At 49.0% G+C, this 20,475-nt stretch overlaps 1 protein-coding gene across 2 annotated transcripts in view; it reads left to right on the forward strand.

The window, feature by feature from the left end:
• LOC144126237 (salivary anticoagulant protein P23-like) overlaps positions 1 to 20,475 on the forward strand; it is a 339,317-nt gene that overhangs the window by 217,833 nt on the left and 101,009 nt on the right. The gene's annotated exons all lie outside the window — the stretch shown is intronic.

Consider the following 20,475-nt stretch of genomic DNA (forward strand, 5'->3'; position numbering starts at 1 on the left):
ACAGTGGACACAAGGAAAGGAACGACGAGACACACGACCGCCGCTTCTGGATCCTGCATATTCGGCTTCCGTGGTTGGCAGAAGGTAGAAACCCTCCGAAGATTGGGCGAACGTCATTTGGCAGAATTTTCCTGCGAATGCAGAATGAAAGTGACCGGGTTTTGCAGACTGCACTGGCGATGAAGGCCACGTTCGAAGAAGGGTCACGAGGAACATAGAGAAAATGGCCCGATGTATTAGAAATGGGGTTCACTTCACTAGCGTCGCTGTTTGGGCATGTTCGTATTGCATGGCAGGATTGAGATGAGCAGCGCACAGTGGACGAGGACTGCACAAGGAAAGAAACGACGAGACACATGAGGGCTGCTCAATCCTGCCATGCAATACCAACACGCCCAAATTGCCACGTTAGCGGGAAAGAAACTTCCTCTTTATTTCGCGAGGAGGATGTCGAAACTCCTCCTCTCTGGGCTGTTGCGAATCGTTTCCGCTGCCACTTCCACCAAGCTAGCGCGGGCTGCACACAACAGCCCGGTGAGCAATGTGGCGAAGTCCAGGGAGCCTCTATTCGAAAGGCCGTTTAACGTGTCCAAAGCGGCTCAGACTATGAGGGACGCCGTAGTGGATGTATCGTCCTCGAGCGGGACGACAGGAATGGACAGCCAGTGTGTCTGGATAACAAAGAACGTGCTTGTTTATTCAGCGCTGATACTTATAGCCGAAGGTGGAAAGGGGTTAGTGAAAACAGAGGGCGAGGGATAAGCACGTGGTAAGGAAGCCTACAGAGATAGCTTGCGTGCTTTCATCTGATATGATACATCCTCCTTCTCAACAGCTGTTCACCGCCAAGCTCAACACCGCTGGCTTGTCTGCTGAAAGTGTTGGTCGTAACCCAGACGCTCTGGTGGTCGCATCTGTCGTGTTGTCCTTCGCAGTAGCTGAAGCGCTGACTGCTCAGCTGGCGTCGGTGGAGCCACAGGGGCAGTTGACGCCACACCTTGTGACGATGCCCTGTTGTCGCCGAAATCTTCGTCGTCTGATGAGTCATCAGACCATTGTTCCTTCGTTGCCAAAAGGTGTCGGCGGTTGCGCCGAAGAATGGTATTGTCCTCTGTGCGCACGTGAAAGGCCCGCGGACCGGCCGACCCAACCATCTTGGCTTTTCGTGACCATGACTTGCCGTTCACACGTACCACGTCGTTGTTGCTCAGGCGTGGTAGAGCTCGCTCGTTGTGGCTTATCTGTCGGTGTTTTTTCACCCGTACAGTAGGCAGGGGATTGAAGTCCGGCACGGGTGTGCGCAGCCGCCTTCCTTGGAGCAGCTCGCCTGGAGACCGGCCATCTTCAGTAGGACTTGCCCTGTAATTCAACATGCCCAGCCAGAAACACTCGCTAGCAGCTTTCGTTTTCTTTAGAATGCGCTTCAAGATTTGTACACCCTTTTCCGCGAGCCCGTTAGATTGAGGATATTCCGGGCTTGATGTCACATGTTTGAAATCATAAAGCTGCGCAAAAAGAGCGAACTCGTGGCTGCTGAACTGCGGGCCGTTATCTGTGCAAACCTCGGCGGGGATGCCGTACCGGGAAAATACTGCACCTAGCTTATCGACAACCGAACTGGCTGTCGTGTCGGGCAGCAGCACCACCTCTGGGAAATTAGACATCGAGTCGTAGGCGCACAAATAATGTCTTCCGGAGTATTGAAAGAGGTCGACCCCGACACGGTGCCATTGTTGAGTAGGCGTTGCCCGAAGAATCAAAGGCTCTGATGGTTGCTTATAAGCATAAGTCTTGCACGTTGGACAACTTTCGATCAGAGACTGAATGTCAGAGTTTATGCTCGGCCAATAGACCATCTGCCTAGCCCTAGCTTTGCACTTCACCTGACCAAGATGACCTGCGTGAATCCGCTTTAGCATATCTCTGCGCATGCTTGTCGGAATTACTACTTTCGATCCTTTCAGGAGTATACCGTTGACCACGGAAAGTTCGGCAGCCACCAGTTTCAGTGGACCGTCCACAGTCTCTCCCCTCGCTAGCTTCCGCAGCACTACGCCAAGGTACGGATCGTTAGCAGTTTCTCGTGCAAGTTTCGCGGCTGTCTGTTCACGCGCTGTAGAAAACATGACGATGAGGCAAGCTGAACCGATCGTCAAGGAATTCCCACGGCTTTTCCGCGGGATAGGACGCGCCCCACGTGAATACAAGATCGTACTGCACAAGGAAGCCCTGCCAGTCGTCCAGCCAGCTCGAAGGGTTCCCCTGTCACTGCGAGAGCCTCTCCGTGCGGAACTGGACCGGATGGAAAAGGAAGGCATCATCCAGGAGGTCAGCAGCCCTACAGACTGGGTAAGCCCGCTTGTCATTGTGTTAAAAAAAGACGGCAAGTTGAGAGTTTGCATGGACCCGAGACGCATAAATGAAAGCTTGAAGAGAGAACACTACCAAATGCCTCGCCGCGAGGACATTGAAGCGGACTTGGCAGGCGCGAAGTTTTTCTCGCATCTCGACGCAAATGCTGGATTTCACCAAATCCCACTTCTGACACCATGTATCGTCCTCGAGCGGGACGACAAGAATGGACAGCCAGTGTGTCTGGATAACAAAGAACGTGCTTGTTTATTCAGCGCTGATACTTATAGCCGAAGGTGGAAAGGGGTTAGTGAAAACAGAGGGCGAGGGATAAGCACGTGGTAAGGAAGCCTATACAGAGATAGCTTGCGTGCTTTCATCTGATATGATACAGTGGAGAGCTCCGGATAACGTCGACCACGTGGGGTTCCTTAAAGTGCACGGTCATTGCAAAGTACATCTTTAAGTCGAACAAGAAAACGAATTCTGTAGAATAACTCGGGAAAGAAAAACGTTTCGGTGGAAAGCCTCAACGTTCACTGAGGAACAGATTGCACACAAGTATGACTTGTGGAACTATCACCTGGCTATCAGGCCAGCCTTCGAGTGTATGAAAGAGGACATGTATGCTGATGATTACAAAGTATATACAGACAGATACAAAAATAACAAAACAGTTGGAGCAGTTTTCATAGCTTTCAACAAAACAAACAAAATAATCTCGCAAAGACAGTACAAAATGCCGAAATATTCCACTAACTTTGAAGCAGGAACAACATCCATAAATAAAGAACTGGATTTTATCGAAACTAAAAGTCACTATTGTAGATTTCAAATATTTGCTGATAGCTTGTCGGCGCTTCAAGCCATTAAAATTCCGCGCAACACTAACCCTAATATTCACAGAGTCAAGTAAAAGCTGCAAAGACTCCGGCGAGGCCAAATATTCTTAACCAATGCCAAGGGACACAGTGGGGATACCGGCAATGAAACAGCAGATCAGCTAGCCAAGGAAGCGCCAGATAGAGGAGAGGAAGAAAAACTGCCGATAACTACACATTTCACAAAAAAAAAAGCAACTGCAGACGGAACTTGCAAAGAAATGGAGTGAAATGTAGCAGAAGGAAGCAAAAAAGTTTGCGTTTCATTGTGTTAGGAACACTAAATAAGTACTACGAACATTCCCACCAATCACTACCTATCACGTAGTGATATGTAGGGATTGGTGCCCTGCCGGCCCACGTAACTCGTTTGAGGTAGACGCAATAGTCAGCACAATCTGGCTCATTGTTCTTAAGCGCTCAGCTTTTCGGGCTAATACCCTCAATGGTCGTCGTATCCTGTTCATAATCGAAATACTGAATGAACTCCTACAGATACGTCCTCTTAGAGACACCGAGCAAATTTTCGAAGCCTTTCGATCATACATTATTGACAGCCGATCCGCCCGAAAAGGTGATGCATCGATTAGAGCTAATCGGTGAAAGAGAAATACAGGACACTTAAGACTACTTACATGCTCTGGATGCGAAAGCGTTTGTGTATCATCGTGGGCTACTAGTTATCTATATTTGTTTAGTAGCTAGTACTAGTTAGTAAGCAGTGCTAATTTGTGAAAGGCCTTTCCGATGAATGCCTTTAGGTCAAAGGCCTTAGGTTGAAGGCCTTGTAGGAAAGACCACATGACATACCCGTACATATCAAGCGTCGCTTCAAGCGAGCCACCATGTCTCTTTCGATGTAGCTAACGTCACTTCCGGTTTCACTTTTCCGGTCTCATGGTATCGCTTCTGGTCGCATGACGTCACTTACGGTTCGACTTCTGGCTCGGTTGCCAGCACTTCTGGTTCCGAGACCTTGACGTCAAACTGAATTGTCCCGGCCTGTTTTCGAAACCCACTTCGGACGACATTTTATTTTTAATGAGGGAGCATTATCTGGCTCGCTGAGCGAAAAACCCGCCGTAGCCAGAAAGCCGTAGCAGGCAGGCGAGGCAGAAATGCGGCACGCGAATGGCGTCATCACCTCTCCAGGATCTGTCAGTATCGCCCAGGCAGGAAAGGGTTACACTCCTCCAAGCACTGTGGAATGCGACTCTCCCCCTTCGAGAAGAGCAAGTCGACTTCTGGGATGAATGGAAAGAGATTTGGGGGCGCCCCTCCTCCTCCTCCCTGGGGTCGCTATACAATGCCCTTTCATAACAAAACAGATCAAGCTGAGAGGCTTTAAACTCAAGGTGGGAGCGGTGGCCCCCTCGTAAACCACTCCCCATTCCGTCATACGCACTGGGCGAGATACGACGACTTGGCTATCACAAGGCCGGAGTAGATCAGTATATCCAGAGAGGCGAGAAAGGAGACGCACGTTCAACGCAAACGTCCAGCGGCACGATGCGCGCCGATATCAACTTAAGACCTGCCTCTCCAATCGATGCAGTCACCACTTCGCGAGGCACATGAATCGACTTGGCGTCCGAGAACATGACACTCACAGTGCATCGACCTACTGTGCTACTGTCGATCAACTTGAACCTGCAGACGTCGTCGCCGAAGATCATGGATAACTACGAGGAACAAGATGCAACACGGTTCAGGCATCCGTCGTCGGGAAACGACTACGGCTTCCCCCCAGAGTATGAAGTGGAATTCGCCCACGCACCCGATGAAGAAATGTTGCGTCAAAACCATGGTGTCACTCGGAAAAGTGCTGTCATCGCTCGGCGAAGTGGTGTCATGGAGAAAAAATACTGAACACAATGTGGATGAAAACTACTGTAACGAAAATTCCGCAGATAAAACTCAGCTGAGAGATCATAATATGGCTGGTTTGTCGTCTTTCATTGTCGCAACCTCAAAAGCCGCAACGTTACAGTCGGAAACGTAACGCCGCAGCAACATTTCGCAGCAACACTAAACTCAGCGACATACCTCGGGGACACACTCAGCGAAAAGTAATGCTGTCGTATTCACACGTCATAAGAATTGCTTAGGCGCCCCATAATTTTTTCTTTCTTCCCTGGATGTAGGCACTGCCGATGACTTCATGAGGTCACGTGGGTTTTCAGAACCAGAATCAGTCCTTATTTGTTTATACATTTCATACGTACAGCATATCATGCAGAAGGAGGTCCCGAAGTCAAAGACTGTAATGGGACCTCCGTTTCCACGACTGCCCACTAGAAACGGTCCGTTCCTCCCTGGGCGTTCGATCAACGCCGTATTATGACTGATGATATGAACCATAGAAGGCTTCCGCCTTAATACAACCTTAGGAGAGCGAAGCTCGTGATTGTTCACAAGGGGAAATACCATAGAATTTTTTGCTCCTGAAACGGAAAGCGAAAGCGGTTGTGCAAAATTTTGGAATCGTGGCATGAGGCTGAACGTATTGGGCCATCAATGTCCGTCACCGCGACGCGAACGATCTCCAAGCTGAAGCTGTCACTTCAGCTGTCTCCGACAGCATATACAATCTTGCAGCTGGCTGCTCGGGAAAGGAACAGGTAAATAACTGACTGTACAACATTTTGCACGCTGACGCTAACATTTTCACAGCCAGTGCTCATAGCGAGGACGTCAATAGATTCAATAGCCGCGAAAGCGTTCTTGAGTATGCAAGCAGGCCCGTTTTTCTTGAACATGGTAAATGCATTTTCAATCCTTGGGGCGGTAAACCTTAACGGGTGGCCATGCTACATAGATTTAGGGCTTGAGAAGCCTTTGAGGTCGTGAAGCACGGAGCCTTTAACACTGCAAGCCGCGCTGTGGTCAAGTACAAAGACCTTTCTTTGTCGAGGAACCTCTTTGTTCTCCAAAAACCGCGCATGCTGGCCTTAACAACGCGGGCAAAAAAGAACACTGAAACAACCATTCTGCGTTTCGTCTGCGAATATTGACTTATTGAAACACGTCCTTTATTAAAAGCCCTCACGTGCTCGAGGCATCTGTGTGGTCGTGTGGCCCGACAATTGCCAGGGCGGCCGAGGCGAGTGCTGGTTCGGTCATCGCCGACTGCCGGAAATCTTGGTGCTCGGAGCTTCTGCCACAAATTCTTTTAGGTTTGTCTACAGCAGAGTGAAGGCCGTGCTGCCGTGCTTCTACGATCGAAGCTCCTCAAGACATTGCCATGCGATGTGGGCAGCTGCCGCCGGACTTCGCCAGCGACGGCGCATCCCTTCGTCGGGGTCATTGACTGTAGTCTGCGTGCCCTTCCGGCATATGCGTTTTGAGGTGCGTTGCGGTGGTGTCCACCTGCAAAAAACGGCGCTTTTGCACCATATTTCGTGCTTGGCGATACGAAACCGTCAGCAGTTTTTAAATGGTCAAATGATCCTTCCGCGGTTGTACATTTGCATGCCGCTTCTACCTTTCATAGGAGATTTTTTTTAGCGGACGAAGCGGACCACTGAAGATTAGCAGCGACCATGCAATCACGGCATCATCGTTTCAAAAAATGTGTCCCTCTTCAAAATTCTTGCGCTGAAAAATGCAGACATTTGCAGCTCTCTGGAGAGAGAGAAAGTGAAAACTTTAATGGAACGCCAGTCAAAGAACGCCAGGAGAGAAGTCCACCTCCCCCGTCGCCCCTAGCCTTCGGCCGGAATCCCTTGGGACACAGCAGCATCAAGGGCTTGACTCATGATATCCTGCTGGATGTCAGGGTCTGGGCTGCAGAGCAAAGCCTACCAGGATCCCAGAGTGCGCGAACTATCTTTCCTAGTCGAACATGTCCACACCATGTGGACCAAAGTTGCTGCCTCGTCGCAATTTTGAAAACAAATTCGAAATTGAAAATTAGATTTGGGGAAAGGAAATGGCGCAGTATCTGTCTCACATATCGGCGGACACCTGAACTGTGCCGTAAGAGAAGGGATAAAGGAGGGAATGAGGGAAGAAAGAGGTTCCTAAGTGGAGGGCTCCGGAATAATTTCGACCAACTGGGCATCTTTCACATACACTGACATCGCACAGCACACGGGCGCCTTTGTGTTTCTTCTTCATCGAAACGCGGCAGCCGTGCTCGGGCTCGAACCCAGGTACTCCGGATCAGTAGCCGAGCGCCCTAACCACTGATGGTGACTTCCAATCGCAGAGTTGGGGCACTTCTGGAGCAAAGTTTTCTGCTCTTTTCGGAGCAACTGTATTCCAAACGCAGATCTGAGGCACGGATCGCGTCTTCCAATCGTAGACAGGGACCGGTTGCCGAGCCTAGATTGCTCCGTGCACCAATCGGGACTGCTCCGCAGAAATGGGCTGAGTCGACCGGAAGTTTTCGTGACGTTCTTTTTCAGCGGCGCCCTCCATTTCCGGCGGCTTGTCGCGTCCGCCGCGCCGGCTCCTCTTCGCTATAGTGTCTCCGCGCTCCGTAGCAGACGATCAGCTTCGCCCGCCGCCATGGACTCAAAGGTGAATCGCGCGAAAAGCACGGGCAAGCGCCAGGAATGACGGGTACTTCCTCCAGCAGTTCGCGAGCGCCACCTACATGCTCTGGCTAGAGCAAGTGTACTCCAATCGCAATTTCAGGTCACGCGCTCTGCGCAGGATTCAGGCGCTCTGTCACAAGCGTGCAGACCGCTCCGGGCCTGCGATTGGAATTCACCATGAGTCACCGCGGCGGGTCACGCAATTTCGCCGCGGTTCGTAATTTCTTACCGCGTTTTTTTTTTTTGAGCCGCTGATGACCACGTTGACACCCCCCCCGCCCCACCCCCCCCCCCCCACCTTTTTTTTTACATTTCACTCCAGAGAGCTATTAGCTATATTAGCTATCGACCGGAACTAACAGCAGTCTGGAGTAAAATGTATTTTAAAAAATGGTAGGGTTTCAACATAGTTAAACTGAATAGACGTGCGAAAGCAAGTGTTTAGCCTGATTCCATGGCTCGTGGGTTTGCTCAGGTGGTCGCTGGCACGTCTGGCGGTGATATCAGACTCAGGTTCAGCTCTGATCGAGGCTACGCTGATCTGATCTGTGCGTGCCGCAGATGGAAGTTATCCTCTCAACGGTAGGCCTGATCGGCTGCGGCGATAGCACTGTTAAAAAAATATGTGGCGATAGCATAGTTTGATTTATGGGGGTTTATAACGTCCCAAAGCGACTCAGGCTATGATGGACGCCGTTGTGAAGGTCTCCGGAAATTTCGACCACCTGGGGTTCTCTAACGTGCACTGACATCGCACAGTACACGGGCCTCTAGAATTTCGCCTCCATCGCAATTCGACCGCCTCGGCCAGGATCGAACCCGCGTCTTTCGGGCCAGCAGCCGAGCGCCATAACCACTCAGCCACCGCGGCGGCTTGGCGGTAGCGTAGTGCTATCGTGCAGTGGCCAGCGAAGCTGATCTGTTCGCGCCGTCGTTGGTCAGAATCCCAGTCGCGGCAGTATTTATTTTATAGGTCAAGATAAAAGCCTCAGCAATGGCCCGGCTTTTGCAGGTTTGGTCGTGAAGTAGACCTTTCGCTCTAAAATAAATGAGAAACGTCAAAACCCAAGCACACCTCGTGAAAGTAACACATATAAACAGAAGTAGAAGAAGCTCGGAATGAAAAAAGGGCCTCCAGGGAAAAAAAAAAAACAAAAACTCGTTTTGGTTTCCAAGCAGCTAAGACAGCGGAATGGCATTTCATTGCTAAAGGTTTCGAAAAACATGAAGCTCAGAAAGCAAGGGAGCATAGCTTACATGTCGCATTGTTTCAAGACCGGAGGCGCGCATTCAAGCAAGTTTCGAGGACGGCATGTTTCAGATTCTTTAGCACAGCTGTCTTGTGCTAAGTGCGTTTGCCGGCTACGTCAAGCAGATGCCGTCGACTTTGCGCATCACTTCAAATGACGGCAGCAAAACGTCAGCTGCTAAGAGACAACACGCGTTTGTAAGTATGAGCTATCTTTCTTTCGCAATTCTTAACGGTTGTGGGCGACCTACGAGCTTTTTGTTTTATTGTGTTCAGTTCTTTTTTCAGAAACTACGAACGCTTCAGACAAGCGCTCACTGTTAACCGGTGCTCTGCCACTGATTCGAAGATGGAAAATTTTGTGAGATCTCGATCGTTCGAATAATATCACTCAGGTTGTTTAGTAAAGGTCGTGAACTGCTTGTACTTCCGTGAGACCGGTCTTCTAGAGCCGTCTCCTGTTATTACTCGTCACTTTTTTAAGTTTTTCATTGACTATCAGCGCGTAAGCAATAACTTTGCACTCTAGGCCTCATAGAGTTTCACGGATGCATGGAGTACCGAGTCCTTTCATAATACCTTGAATACGTCTTTGCACAAAACATTTACTCTGGCCATATTTACGACGACATATTCTACCTCCCAGTAATGAGTAAACGATTTCGCGCGATAGCATGCCAACTAACTTTCATAAATCTTGTTTTAAGCGAAAGCTTGCTGGAACCTACACTAATACAATTGTCTGAATGAAATTTTTTCACGCTGTCCCTAAATTGTAATTAAAATATTCCAATGAGGAGCTTGAAACCTTGAAACTAGTGAAATATTTAATGAAATGTAATGAAATATTCCAATACTGAATGAAATTAATGAAAGATTGAAATTACAAACGACGTAATTCGTGTAATTCTGCGCCCCGAGGACACAAAGCGCTACAAAATTCGTTCATCAGCACATTTTACAGCGTCAGCGAAAACTGGACAAAATTAACAGCGCCTGCGCCTTTGATAGCGCTCGTCCGTACGAAGGGTGAAGATAGCAAGGAAAGCGGCTTCAATGGACACCAGCGAAGAGGCCGGCTGCATGACGATTTCATCCATGTTCAATATTCTGAGAGCCCTCGCAATCAGCCGCTGCGTTTGCCTGCGACCTGGCGGGGGTTAAATCTGATCCGCGAGCCTGATATGGTTTGCCTCCATTTTTATTTTTGTTTTTTATTACACTTCTAGGAAGATCAAACAAAAGAAACCTTGGCACAACGCTATGGCCTACTGCAAGCTTTTAGACGTAGGCATGGACATTCGTGCTGTCGTTGTAATAAATTGAATATAAAAATTTTCCTGCTGCTTTCTAGAGCAAGTGACACCATGACTGTGGGATCAATAACCGACTATTGATCGAAGCAACTGACGACATTTTGCTCGCGTTAACGTACAGAGGTCAGATGACCACTTTTGAACTAAACAACGAAAAGGACCTGCCGTCCGCATGAGTGAAAGTGACTTTAATATACCACGGTATAAAGAGGGCTGGAAGGTGGAATTCCTGATAACACAAAACAAAGCAAACAAGGATTGAGGAGGAGCCTCAGTACACTAGCTAACGTTTCGACAAAACGAAAACAAGTGCTTTTGTCGAAACGTTGGCTTGCGGATTGCGGCTACCCCTGAACCATAATTGTTTAATATATTAGTACGTCATCCTACTGTACAAAAAAAAAATTGCGGGAAAGCTTGCAGCCACAGAGTAGCAGCAAGCTGCCAAGTGGCATGTGTTGAAGGCGGGCACAGTGGTGCCGTGGCATTTATCGACTGAAAGCTACAGGTGAAGGCTGCTTATCAAGCGGCGACGCGAGCGAGTTGACCCGTGCATCCAAGAAAAAGCTGCAGCCGTTAAGTCAAGCCGTGAAGTAAGCAGTCGACCACGAGAAAAAAACCTTGCCTGTGATGCCGATGCAAAGGGTAACGAGCCATTTTTATTTCAGCGACGCCGATGACCGTGGTCGACGCAAAAAAAAAAAAATATTTTAAAGGACTGCGAGTGTGCTGCATCGGTAGCTAAAGAGGACATTTTCCTTGGACGCGGAGACATTTGACATCTAGACACGAGAGAGCATCGCACTCGGTGAAAGACCGAACAGGGTGTCTGCCTTGTGCTCCTTTTGGGTCGTCCAGCTTGAGGTCGCTTAACAAAACGGAAGTAATGCAATTAAAATGAAGAGCGCGCTGATACACACGATGAGCTGGACCGCGTACAGAGCTATATACCTGTCTTCAACACATACCTGTGCGCCAGTAGCATAAACGCGAACAGGACGTGCGCTAACTGCGCAAAAACCCTCATGTGTAATGGCCTTGATCGGTAGTCATATTTATAGCTATCCTAATAACATACCTGATACACATTCTCTTCCTGTAATATGTCCTGTGCGCGCAGAAGTGTCAAATAAGCCTCACTTGAGTGTTGTATGCTCAGTCGTTCGTGTCTAGCTCCCCGGTTACCCATTATCTTTCATTTCGCCACGTGCTACGAAACGGCCATATCGATGGTTTCCAATGTATGCCTTCATCTGTGCTTTACCGTAATTGGCTGTCGGAGAGGCAGCCAAGGAGCTATAAGGCAGGTAACTACGACGAAGACGGCTAATAAAGTTACAGGTGGATAAAGGTAAGGTATTCTATTTTTTTCTTTCATGTGCGACCTCTTTTGAGTGATTAATGTAGTGATCACGCATTTTTCAGGCGGGTAACCTAGGCGTAGCACGGATTAAACCGGTATTTTTTTTTAAACGCACAGCAAGCATGTATACGCGTACGTGTTTTCTGTGTCGTCGTTATTATTAGTTTATTAGTTAGTTTATTTGTTCTCTAGCTGTGTGTCGTCAATTCATCGTCCACAAGACAGACGCTGGCTGCGTGTCGTCCACTGCCAAATCTCGTGAACTTCAAGGTACTCGGGTGAAGATGAAACCAATCTGTGCTTCACTAGTGGGGCCCTGGCTGGAAGCGCAATAGAATGAATAGTGCGACAGGTGCGTGACTGCGCTGGATGTCGAACCGCCGGCTCCAAAAATGGTTGTTTTCTTTTTCGTCCCACCACCATTGTGACAGCCACCATAGAGAGTACGAGAACCTAATCTACCATGGTACCATGAAAAGGCTAAAAGTCGTACCGAATAAAAATCGAATAGTGAAAAAATCGAATCGAATACGAATCGAATTCATTTTGGTACGGGGAAAAACTACATTTATTTACAAGCGTCCTATCACGCGAGAGGCCACTTCGTTTTCCACTGCCACGTCGTCGTAACAATATTTATATGGATATTAGCTACTTGTGCAGGATATCAATTATATTTGAGGCGCGTGAGTTAAAACAGCGAAACGTTAAAGGCGGCGCTGCGGTGCAGCTTTTAACTGTGAAACCTGTGCAGCCATTGTGTGCAACTGAGAAACTGGGTGTGTAACATTTAACGGTAAAAGTATAGGACGCAACACCGCTGTGTAATGCACAAAGGAAAAAATAACTTTTGCCACGGCTGATGACGGCGAATAAACTGGCTCCACATCTGTGCAGAAGTCAAGTCTCGGGGCCATCCATTCGTGAGTATTACGAGCGCTGCCACACGAGTGGTCAGCGTCGCAGCGCTGATCTCGCCTTCTCGCGCATACCCATCACGGCAGTCTGGGGGTGCGGTGTCTGAGTGGGCACTGTTTTCGAAACAGTTATCACAGAAAATTATTGCGTTTCTTTATACCTGTTGTTCGAAAACGACTCGAATAGTTTCGAATCGCGTTGAACTTGCTCTATTTGAATCGTGCAGCATATTCGATAGTATCCGGAAATTTCGAATATTCGCACTCCGCTCCAGTCTGCAGTTCACTCCGAAAATCACTAAGCTGGGTTACGTTGGTTTCCAACATGCATGACCTTCATTTGCTTTTGAATGGCAGCCATGCGCAGTTCCTCGAGCCACGCTACTTTCAAAGTAAGAAATACTCGCTGAGAACTTGTTTTTATACTCACTCTATGTTTCACGGTTGAAAAGGGCAAAAGAAATAAAAATCGGCTAGCAAAACTACAAGGGCAACGGCCCTTCGACAAGAATGTTCGCTGTCCCCACTATTAGTCTCCATGCTGAAGGTTCAAATAGAAATTTGTGGCCTCGAGTAGCATTTAATGTACGGTACATGAATGCGGGACGGATGATTCATCAGCTATCGCGAGCCGCCTAAATAAAATCCTAATTTATTCCTCTGTTCGAAGACAGCTGGCTAGGCGCACTCAAAGTTGATAGTTGTCGCACGCCTCTACGTCGGAAACTCAGAAAGCAAGGAGAAATGTCATCTTGGTCTTCCACGAAAGTTAACTGCTGCATGTGCTTGAGGAGGAGACTTTTGAGGCGACGCGGGGTTCGTCAGAGGGACCGCAGTGATCCGTTGTTGAACGCGTGCCGCGGCCATCTCTGAGTACCGAATCATCGCTCAGTCGCACCAATGCAAACTCGTGCGCCTATCTTGTTTGCCTTTCGCCCACTTTTTACGAGCAGGGCCAAGCCCCGGTCGGAGACCCAAAGGACACTACGCGCGGCGTCACCCGCCCGTGACAGGACTTCGTCTACCTTGACCAACCTCTCGGCCGCTCCTTTCTTGGCACGTGTGGGTGACGCCACGCATGCCATCGTTTGGGTCTTCGAGGAGAGACGAACGCCACAGCGGACAGAAGAGAACTTGGCGCTGACTAAATAGCTGCGCCCTCGCTCTGATTTATTAGACTGGTTTGACAGAGACTCGCTGAGTTTGAGCTCTGGCCTGAAGTTTCAAATCCTGCAGGATTATAGCGGCCGCGCAGGCTGTTGGGGAATGTAAATATACTGTGCATAGCGTCTCGAGAAGAACGACTCCTCGCTGTTTGCTGCGTGTCGCTGCCGAACACTAAATCACCAAAGCCACCTTGAAGGAAAAAACTCCACAGATTGGCTGACGCACACGAATTTAAAGCGACACTGATGACTGAGGACAACAACCCTCCAATCTTTGTTATCAATAGGAATCGCGGTTCTACGGCTCTTTCCGCATATATCGTTGTTTGTCCGGTAGCAAAAGACACATTCATCACTGAGGAAATTGAAATTTAAAAATTTTCCTCTACTCCATTTAAAATTGATATCAAGTCGGAATAGGGCTCCGGGATCACAGTCTGGAAGTGAACGGACCTGCAGCCTAGATTCAGGGATCCGCGAATAAAGACACGGTTCTGACGCACCGCAGTTCTTTTCCCAACAAAACGACCGGTACTATGTTTTCATTTTTTTTAACGTTTCCTAGCTTACAATGAAATCATTTGCAGTGCAAGTAGCTTCTTTGTGAGTACAAGGCAGTCATATCAAAGCTGACTTCAATTTGTCCTCAAGGAGAGAGGACGTATAAGCTAATTGTAACTGCCCGGTGTCCCTTCTGGCTTGAAGATAAAGAGAGAGAGAAATAACTTTATTGACCAAGGGAACTGGTACAGGCGCCTGGGCCCCGCACGACCTCACTGCACTATGCATTCACGGAGTTCATGGGTCCGCCGAGAGCAGTAGGGTCTCCCATTCCTCCGGAGTGATCAGGAGCACGGTCGGGAGCTCTGGGCCCCGCGGTGGAAGGTCCGCAGGGCAATCAAGGAGAACGTGGGTAAGTGTAGCGCGGGGCTGGGTACACTGGGTACAGGAGGGGTGCATGCTCCTTCCAGCGGGAACACTAGTGCTATAACAAATAATTTTTTCAATAATAACAACTTATTTTGAAGCCTGAATACATCCTGTCCTAAAGAATGGTAATTTGTTAGTTTTCAGGTGCAAAATACTGGCGGTGGCCCAGTTGGGCCACAGTCACTACCACGTGCATACAGAAGGTAGGACGTGCTTAAAAGGTATACAGACTGTTGCAACGCTAAACGCGCACCATGCGAAAGCTGCTTGCTATGGGTCGCCAATGGCGCAGACGACGCGGATTTACAATTAATTCTGGTCAAATCAGGAAAGTCATAATCATCAGTCCTACTACGCCGACTGCAGGGCAAAGGCCTCACCCTTATCTCTCCAATTAACCCTGTCCTGTGCCAGCTGCGACCACCCTATCCCCGCAAACTTCTTAATCTCATCCGTCCATTTAACTTAAGCAAGACTGTCGTATGCCATGTCTGCGTCAAACTCCAGCGCGATAAGCGAGCGATTTAACCAAGAGAAGCATTTTACGGTGGGCATTTGTTGCAACAGTCTATAACGGGAAAAATGGAAAGAAGCCCGTCGCAGCAACCGCTTCCGTCGAAGCGACAACGATGGGTGCCTCAACAAATACCGCGACGTATATGTGTCACAGCCAACCAATGAGGAAGGATGCAACTGGCCTGTAAGGCCCATTACACAGCGTTTCACATGCGATCTGCAATCCATGAAAGCCGCCTGTAGTGGCGAGAATGCAGAACAAATGGCTCTACGAGACATGTGAAACACAGCAGATTGTGGGTTAAATCAGTGAAACACCACCGCCGAATTACAAAATGATCCATCCACAACAGAGTTTAGAACAAGCACCGGGAGAGACATAGAGAAATAGAATAACTATTATGCAAGCTATAGGTCGGCAAAGTCCTTAGTCTGAAGCTTTGATAATCGAAGGGTTAATGTGACCCAGCGCCTCCAGTTTTTGAGTGGAGGAGGCACTAATGTTGGCCAGTGCTTTATGAATAGAGTTTCTTAATAGTAGGAAACTCTATGGCTTTATGTGGGCATATGGGTTACAACGCGGCATCAACGCGGACTGTTATTTTTTTCTCCACCTTTACACGCATCGCGCCGTCGCACCTGCGTCTGATGACGCCGCGCAACCTGGAAGCCGGCGTATATGCCAAAGTTAGGAAAGGAGGACTCAGTAGTCGTCATCAAGCCAAAGGACACGATCAATCTGGCTGCCTAAAAAGGGACTAACAAAATAGTGGAGGCCCTCAGTGCGGCTACGGGGATCCCTCTATCCAGGCATTAGCTATCCATTTGGCCTGCTTGGAACTTCATAATTGCAGGCATCCGGAATCCTGAGCATATAAGGAGAACTCACGCTCAACGGCAAGACGCGAGCAGTCCAGGCATACCTCAAGCCCATCGAGGACTCCTTCCGCGGAGTAATTTAAGTGGACCCGGAGGTGACCGAGAGAGAAATTTCGGAAGTCATCTACTCGGACGAGGCAAAATCATCAACGTACGGAAGCTAGGAAAGACAAACGTGGCGGTGATAACCTTCGAAGGATACCGCGTCCCTTATCACATCTTCTACTGGAACGAAGCTGTACCGGTTCGACTCTACCGGAAGACTACCCCGGCCTGCACGAAATACGGGGAGGTCGGCCATCGAGTGGACGTGTGCCCCAATCCAAACCGAAACCGATGCCCGGCGTGTGGGGAAGCCAAATCGGGGGACGAGCACGAATGCGAAGCCATCTGCCTCATCTGAGGAGAAGCCCATCTCGCGGGATCGGCGGTGTGCTTCGGAAAATACAGACATCGCAAGCCCGGCGGTCCTGGCGGCCACGGGGCGGCCACCGGTGGCGGCTGCGGCAGAAGGGGCAACAATTCGGGAGGAGCCAGGAAGGGCCAATCCAAGGGTGTGCAGCAGCAACACCAGCAGCAACGCGGCGGAAGAGGCGAAGGAGGAAGAGGTGCCCAGGGGGGACGCGACAGCGGAAATGTCAAAGCGAACGCTGCGCCGTCTGCCGGCGCTCAAAACGAGGTGAGCAGTTCGGCAAAGGTCGCTAGTTCCCCCCCTCCCCCCTCCTTCGATGGCTGTACAATCGCTGAAGGCAGAGAATATCAAACTTAAACAGGAAATCGAGCAACTAAGGGAAGAAATTAAAGGCATAAGAACTCAGCGCAGTTTGTCGGAATCTTCTTTGCACGAGGAAGGCGACATTAGTGGCGAAGAGCCCACGTCTGAATCGAACGAGGCGAGTCGCAATCAAAACGGAGCGCATCAACGCCTAACGGAGCAGGACGTAAGGGAGATAGTGCGAGAAGAAATGAAAGAGCTAGAAGCGACACTGCTTCAGAAAGATGGAAATACTCTTCAAAACGTAATTGAAAGTATGATGAAACCTCTGATATTTCCGATACAGACCCAGCTCAGTGCCTGGGAGGTCAACATTCACAGGAAGCTGGGGGAGAGTAACGACAGACCGGTACCGTATGCGGTACGTCAGCAGAATACCAAGCGAGAGGACAACTAACAGAAATGGCAGCTAAATCTCAGAGAAATAAGTGCAGGCTACAAATTATACAATGGAATTGCAGGGGTTTTAAAAAGAAAAACAGATAGACTATATAAACATCTGGAAACCTTAGAAAGGATGCCGGAAGTCATTGCAATAGAAGACGCTGGCACAGAAGTCAAAATTAGATCGTATAACACCCACCAAGTAGATCCATTCACCCGTATCCTCGCACATAAAGAATGTACGGCCAACAGTGTATATTTACAATTAGAACAAGAAATCGAGCTCACATTCGTGCAAATCCTTCCGAACAAGCGTCTCCAGCAAGGAGCCTTTGTTTTAAACATATATAGTAGACCGCAAAGATGTAAGGACACTTTCTCGGAGATCTTTCACAAGGCCATTCGAATAGCTGATAGGGCACCGTTACTAGTGGTGGGGGACTTTAACGCCTGCAGCTATCAATGCGGGTACAATAAGGAAGACATTAAAGGCAGGAAATTAGCAGATGCTATTACTGACATGGGTTTCACCATTCTCACAGATCCCCTTCATCAGACCAGAATAGGAAACAGCGTGACTCGTGATACTTGCCCGGACCCCTCCCTAGTGCGGAACGCAAAAAGATACGAATGGGTAAACACTAACGAGACGCTAGGAAGTGATCATTGTCTCCTAAAGGTAGCGATTGAGGCGAACGAACTCAGGAAAAAGGGGGTCAAGCGCGTCTCACTGACTGGACCAAATTCATGGACTCGGAAATCCAGAGCTTAGTCAGGAAGGGGGGTATCGACGTTGGGCTGAGGCACTCATAGACAGCAGGGAACAATATACGACCACGGTACGAACAAATGAGAACACGCCGGCGGTGGGCAACCACCTCATGCATCTGCGGGAGGCCAGGAGGGCTCTCACTAAGAGATGGCGTAGACAAAAACATAATCGGACATTGAAACTGAAAATAGCGGATCTCAGCAAGCTGGCTGAGGCATACGCGACGTCTCTCGCAAAAAGCAATTGGATAGCCAAGTGTAACTCCATGAGCGGCACTCTCGGCTCGAAGAGCGCGTGGAGCTTACTGAGGTGCCTCATTGAACCGAGTCAGACGAGGAGGGAGAACAGCAGAAACTTAAGACGAGCTTTAAACGAATTTCAAGGTACAAATGAACAACTCGCTAGAGCGCTAGAAAACAAGTACATATGCACCACGGTAGACCAACACGTGGACGCAGTGATATGCACCGGGGAAGAAAATGAGGAGCTGGATGCGAAATTACTTGAGGAGAAGAAGAAGAAATTCACTACATGGGAGGTCAAAGCGGCGCTAGCCAGTATGAAGAGAGGCACGACACCGGGAGATGACCGCATAACGGTCAGTTTGCTGGCAAACCTCAACGACGAAGCTATGGAGGACCTCACACACTTCATCAATAAGATATGAGAAGGGGAACAAATACCGGAAAAGTGGAAAACATCAATAGTGACTTTCATACCCAAACCTAGTAAGAAAATCAACACGGACAATTTAAGACCCATTTCGCTTACGTCGTGCGCGAGCAAGCTTATGGAAATGATGGTCAGGAAAAGACTATCTGAATACATAGAGGACCAGGACCTTTTCTCTACAACTATGTTCGGCTTCCTGGCAAGCTTGTAGGCACAAGACGTGCTTTTACAACTTAATAGGGAAGTCATAGGCACCCTTTACGGCAGTCGACGGGACAGAGCTATCTTAGCTTTGGATTTGAAGGGGGCCTTTGACAACGTTAAACACAGTAAGATACTAGAGAATCTCAACACCACAAACTGCAGAAAGCGGACTTACCAGTACGTCAAAGACTTTCTCATGGACAGGAAGGCTTACATCAGGATAGACGACAGTAAATTCGGACCCATAGAGATGGGAACACGATGCACGCCTCAAGGGGCGGTAATGTCGCCTCTGCTCTTCAACATAGCCATGATGGGCCTCCCCGGGAGGCTCAACGCGATAGATGGCGTGAGACACGCCATTTACACGGACGACATCACTCTGTTGTCGTCTGGTGACAGTGTTGGGCAGATAGAGGACGCCTTGCAGGAGGCAGCGTCAGCGGTACTTAAGTATGCCGAAGAGTGTGGCCTTAGGTGTGCACCCACGAAATCAGAGCTCCTTCATATCACGGGGGATAAAAAATCGGCAAGCAAAATTCAAATATACATAGATGGAACTCAGGTCTCGGAGGTAGAAAACATCCGCGTGTTAGGGCTACAAATCAACAACAAAAGTAATAATGCTATAGCGATTAACAAACTAAAGTCCACGTGCGAGCAAATCAGTAGGATGATTGGCAGGGTACCTGGCAAGCACGGTGGACTCATGGAAAAGGAGACTTTACGCCTAGTGCAGGCTTCGTCATCAGCCGAATAGCATATGATGTGCCCTACCTCAAATTGCGACAGAGCTACAAGAAGAAACTAGACGTAATAGTCAGAGCGGCCATCAAGAAGGCGCTTGGACTCCCCTCCAAGACGTCCACTGATCGCCTTCTCCACCTAGGAATGCATAACACGCTGGAAGAACTACTCGAAGCTTACCAAACAAGCCAAATAATGCGGTTATCAACGACCAAAGTTGGTAGACGAGCCCTCGAGGATCTCCACATAGCGCTGCCACCAACAACAGAAGACAGAGGGGACATTCCCAAGGACTGGAGAGATAAACTACTAGTTAAACCAATATTAAAAAACATGCATCAGAGCACAATCAAGGTAGGAGAGAAGCCAGAGCTAGGGCGATAGAGAAGTATTACGGCACCAAAAATGGCACGTATTATGTAGACGCGGCGGGCCCTACGCAAAAGGGCATCTGCACCGTCGCGGCCATACACGAGGGAAAGCAGGTGGATGGACTCTCGGTGAAAACTAGTAAAGTTGCGTTAGCCGAGGAAGTGGCAATAGCGCTGGCAGCCACTGACTCCGACGCCACGCACATAATTTGATTCTCAACACGCCTGTCGAAATTATATAAGGGGAAGAATAGCGCCGCTTGCCAGCAGAATTTTAGCAAGCGCGCAACATAGCTGAATGCAGGGAACAAAACAATTGGTATGAATGCCCGGACACCAGGGAATAGAAGGGAACGAGGCTGCTCACACAGCCGCCCGAGCGTATCTCCCCCGGAGTTCCACTGAATTCCCAGTCTGTCGGGACTCCTGCACCGAATCCG

The sequence above is a fragment of the Amblyomma americanum genome, chromosome 3 (genome assembly GCF_052857255.1).
Source record: "Amblyomma americanum isolate KBUSLIRL-KWMA chromosome 3, ASM5285725v1, whole genome shotgun sequence".
Taxonomy (NCBI): Eukaryota; Metazoa; Arthropoda; class Arachnida; order Ixodida; family Ixodidae; genus Amblyomma; species Amblyomma americanum.